General features: G+C 41.8%; 1 non-coding gene across 1 annotated transcript; it reads left to right on the top strand.

Moving 5' to 3' along the window:
* The first annotated feature begins 737 nt into the window (after positions 1-737).
* On the top strand, positions 738-876 carry LOC149298607 (small nucleolar RNA SNORA57). Its single transcript, XR_016272422.1, has one exon. It is a non-coding gene; the product is annotated as a small nucleolar RNA SNORA57 (small nucleolar RNA).
* Positions 877-5,417: the final 4,541 nt, after the last annotated feature.

Here is a 5,417-nt window from a genome sequence, read left to right on the forward strand (position 1 = left end):
GCTTACATTCGTTCTTAAAACAAACCGGAAACCGATTCTCGATACAGAGATGATTTAAAAAGAAACCATGGGGTTTGACAATAAACCTGTGTCCTATGCACGCTAATGAGATTCAGCGGATATATGTATTTAAATTCGTGAACAAATGTTTTTGCTCACTTAAAGAGTACACGGTTTAATTCATTTAAGACTGTACTTTTAGACAGTTCCAATACAGTGGGCACAGTATTAAGTAACCACGATCAAAAAATGCCTCCAAGAATCTAAAGCACATGATCTTCCACGGGTAACACCGCTGCATACCGTCTTCGGTCGATTAATCTTTCCTCCCGGAGCCATGCTGCTTTAAACCTCAACTTCCGCTTTTGTCTCCAGATCTCTTTTTCCGCCGCCTGCGATGAATGCGCTTTATTTTTCTTCTCATTGGTTGAGTAGCGAAAGACGCTCTTGCCAACTCAGTCTTGTTTGTCAGGTCAAGGTGGATATAAAAGACCCGGACCGGAAAGGTTTGGTCTCTTTGCGAAGATTCGTTGTTTTGGTGAGTTGGTCTTCTGAATTAACCCGCTGTTTGCATGGCGCAAGCGTTTGTGGTTTCTTTACGTTTGCGCTTTACATCTCAGATTTCCAAGAATTGTGATATGTTAAAATGTAATGGATTTGACGCTTATCTGTTATTCGGGTAAGTCAATTTAAAGAGCTAGCTTTCCTTAGTATTATGCGTCGTATAAACCATTATCCCTCCATTTCTTGGCACTAAGGGTGTTTTCTCGTACCCCTGTGTGTAATGTACGGAGGAAGATCATAATTCTCGGTGTTATGTCTTCGGTGCTAGCTCAACGCCATGAGCTAGTTCTATCCTCAATCGCTGGGACACGTTGATTGTTTGTGTGATTTATGCTATAGGGGAGAGGCTGTGCTGTGTACACGTCTGTTAATTTAATCTGGCTTGTATTTCAGGTTTTGTGGAGAGCATCTGTGCTTGGTGTCTGCAGCTTTGGATTCAGTTCACCAGTTGATGCAGTTCTTAAACCTGAAACTTTTGGCATGCATTTGCTCATGTTTTAGTATACTTCAATTGTGTATTGCAACTTTCAGGTATGTTAAAGTGTACCCACTCTTAAGCGTTAGACCTAAAATACGGTGTGTGTATATATACATGAGGGACATTCAAACAGTTGCCCCGCTTCTATATTTTTGTTGGAAATGGTGAATGTGGGAGCAGTAGTAATTTGTCATGTGACTAGTCCTGTCTGGCAAGCCAGCTACCCTTGCAGTTTAGCTGTAAAATGGCTGCAAAACTTATACGTTGCACCAAACTGGAACAGTGTTCTCATGCTTTTTTTTTTTTTTTTTTGTGGGCAGAAGCTCCAGGAGCACAAACTACTCTTCGCATGTGTGCTCGGTATGATGACTAAGCCCTTCAGTCCCAGAGCTGTTTTTGTGATATGTTCAGCGATTCTCTTTTCCTGTGAGTAGTGTACCCATGTAAACTATATATATATATATATATATATATATATATATATATATATATATATATATATATATATATATATTTCATTCAGGTAGAGATAGAACTTTCTTTTGGTTCCATAGTTAGATGTTTGGCTGAAAATTTAGAATGTAGAAAAAACACGTTTTGATAAATTGTCCCTCTGTATCTTCACAAAATTAGGTAAAGTGATGGGAAATCCCAACCAAGTTTATCAATTCACATGTCCTGATTAAAGAAATACCTAATTTATATAGATCTGCCATACTTTCCCCAGCATTTATCAGGAACATACATTATTGGTAGAATTTTCATGCTTATGGCTTAACATTGTTTGGAGGTTGTGAATGGGGGCAGGAGGGTTATACTCTTTAGATATTGTGTTAGGGCAATGGGATGTAGATTTTTTTTTTTTAAAAATACTTTTTATATTTTTGTTGTAGCAGTATGGTTAGAGGTCATTTTAGGGAGGTCCTCTTGGGGACATGTTAATGCCAGTGATGTCGCAATGACATCACTTGGCTCACTTTATAGTATTTTATTGCATTAGATAGAAAAGTGATGTAATTTGTTTTGAAATAGCTAAAAAATCTGGCAACTTTTTGAACGTCCCTCATTTATATATTACAAACTAATTTGTAAGGTAGGGTGGCTTTCCCAATCTGCCCAATAAATTTTATCTAACTTGAAGGCTGCCATTGCTAGCCATGTGATGTTTTGAGCGATGTTCCCTGCTGAAATGCTATACTGAGATGTATTTAGATCAATGCTAAGTCTGTTCTTCTAGCTTCTCATTAATGTCTATCTGGTTGATAAAACATTTATATGGTTTGTACCAGGCAGTATTAAAAATGTTCTCGTTTTATCTGTGGCAGAGGCTGTTTACAGCTGAACACTGCAGAAATGATTTCTTTCAGGACAAGAAAAATGTGTATTACGTGTCCATAACTTTAGAACTTTAATTTAAATATAAAAACCTAAACACCATCTCTGTTGCCGAATAATGGCCATGGCTTTATTAAAGGATATAAGAGGCATAACACAATCGGCAAATTTAACATAACCCCTTCGTGACAATGGCTTTTGCTAAATTTTTGTGGTGCTCATGTTTAGTTGTCATTTTCTTCTTTCCCATTTACTGACACTACATGATATACATAGATTATGCCCCCCCCAAATTTGAAAATGTATTTAGGAGAAAGAGCCTCAATATAAGACAACCCTATAGGGGAAAAACGTAAACTTTTATATAATAAAACTGATTGAGAAAAATGAGTTGGTTTTTATTTGCACTCTACCCCAGTTATGCACATCTGCCCCCCAGAAATGCCTTTTACCCCCTCTATATGCCACGCTGCCTCCCTGATATGTATTGTAGCCCCCCCCCCCCCCATGTGCTACTCTTGCTGGGGTACTGATGGATATCCTGTCTAAAAAGCAACACGATTGGTGAAGGGGACCCCGAGTGGTAACCATTCAAAGTTTCCCCGGGATGGACTGAGAGATAGACGGCATGCATACGATAACTGTGCCGTCCGGACTACGAGAGGTTAAAGTCCGTGGGCAGGGCCTGTGAAACAGACAGGGTTGACCCTGAGGAAGAAAAAATCATGAACAAATACCACGTATATTTGAGAAAATACAGCAGTCACAACTAGGGCTGCAACAAATCAAAATCGTTGCCAACAAACTTCATTATCAATTTGTTGAATCGGTAATAAGATGAGGGTTTTGTTTTTGTTTGTTTGTTTTTTTAGGGACGCACCGATATATCAGTGGCTGAATAGGGCGTTATCTGCGAAATGCCGCAATAAAAAAAGCCCGAAAATAATTGTCTGCAGGGGCTGGGCTGCTTACCTGCACACTGGTCGCACAGGGTGTGAGCAGCGTCTTGCCAGGAAAAGCTGGAACCCAGCGGGTTCACGTGAATGCATATCCTGCCCAGGCATACCTGGATTCCAGCATGTACTGGCTGACTTTGCATGATAGGAGTGTGATTGCTGCTAACAATCATACGTAATATTGTTGTTTAATAAATCGCACTCCTATCATGCCCAAGTTCTAGCATGTACTGGTTGCCTGGGCATGATAGCAGTGTGATTGCTGTTATATATAGATAGATATTAGGGCTGCAACTAACCTTTATTTTAATAATCGATTAGTTGGCCGATTATTTTTTTCTATTAATCGGATAAAAAAATTGTTTTTCAATTTAAAATGTAATAAAATGTACAATTTACACTTTCCTCTCTTTATCACAATGGCCTCTCTATTCACCTTCTTATTTTACTGACATAATAATAAAAGCTACAAGAACCCAAACAGTGTTTCTCAAACTAGGTTTTGATACAAAGTTATTAGTAAATATTCATGTTAACTATTTTTCATATTTAATAAAAACTATGAGAAAAAAAGCCTTGTTTAAATTTTTTTTATTTACCAAACTGCCCCCGGTTATGCACATCTGCCCCCCCCCCCCCAGCTTGCCACTCTGCCCCCATATATGCCTTATACCTCTTATATGCCAGTGATATGCAACTGAGCCCCCTGATATACCTTTTACCCCCAGATATGTTTTATGCCCCCCTGATATGCCTAATACCCCCTATATGCCCTGAAATTCATAATACCCCCCCATACACCACTATAACTCACCCACACACCACTCTGGCTCCTCCCCCTCCCATACATCACTTTGCCTCCTCCCCCCCTCCCATACTCCACTCTGCCTCCTGTCAGCCACAGAGGTTCACAAGACACCAGGGAGCCGGCTAGAGAGGCAGAGTGCCGTATGGGAGGGGGAGGAGCCAGAGTGGTGGATGGGAGGGTGGCTCCCATACACCGCTATGCCTCTACCCGGCTCCGTTACTGACAGGAACTTTCACTGCAGCTTCATAGAAGCCTCAGCGTAAGTGAAGGTGAGTAAGAGAGGATGATCCTCTGTCAGCCGGTGGGGGTCTAAACGATGCGCACAGACAGCCTCCGTTACTGCCCTTCATAGAAGCCTCAGCGTAAGTGAAGTCAGTAACGGAGCCGGGTAGAGAGGCAGAGTGATGTATGGGAGGGGGAGAGAGACGGAAGTGAGAGACCGGCCGACAGTGAGGGGAATCCAGGCCCCCTGCAGCGTTGCGGGGGATCTAGATTCTAGTGTTATAATCCGATCTCTGTTTGAGGTCGGATTATAATTTTTATAATCTATAAAAATCGATTCGTTGACAACGATTTTCATTATCGTTTAGTTGTTTCAGCCCTAATATATAATCTGCATTTATTTTGTCCCATTTTGGTGTGTTAATTATTATTTTTTTATTTTTTTTTGAGGGTGGGGTCATTTTGTGCGTTCAGTTTCGGCAAAGTGAATTCTGAATTTACGGTTTCCGTCCTCTGAGAGGTTACGATGTTGCCTTATATTGTGTTGTCGTCCATGTATGCGCAAACAAAATCCTGGAGGCCATCGAGGAGCCGATCAATCATCCGTTGGAAAGTCGCCAGCGCGTTCATCATAACCTTAAACTGGTATAAGCCAAAGGGGATGATGAAGGGCTTCCGGTGCAGCGGGATCTGCCAGTAGCTCTTACAGAGGTTGAGGGTAGTAAAGAAATTTCCCAGAGCAATTCAATCTAATAGTTTGTCTACTCTGGGCATGGGGTACGGGTCAGTCGTGGTCCTGTCATTTAGCCTACGGTAGTCCATGCAGAAGCAGGTTGTGCCGTCCTGCTTCAGCACTAGCACTACCGGGGAAGCCCAGTGACTGTTGGAGTGCTCGATAACTCCTAGATCGAGCATCTTCCGTATCTCGGACGGCATACCTTCCCTTACGGCCTCGGGGAGCCGGTAAGCTGCTTGCCGCATGGGCGGCTGCCCTGGGTTCTCTACCTGGTGCACTGCATAACATTTGATGGCGCTTGGACAGCACCCGTCGAAC

The sequence above is a fragment of the Sceloporus occidentalis genome, unplaced genomic scaffold (assembly GCF_023333645.1).
Source record: "Sceloporus occidentalis isolate IW3139 unplaced genomic scaffold, rSceOcc1.0.p SCAF_32, whole genome shotgun sequence".
Lineage (NCBI taxonomy): Eukaryota > Metazoa > Chordata > Lepidosauria > Squamata > Phrynosomatidae > Sceloporus > Sceloporus occidentalis.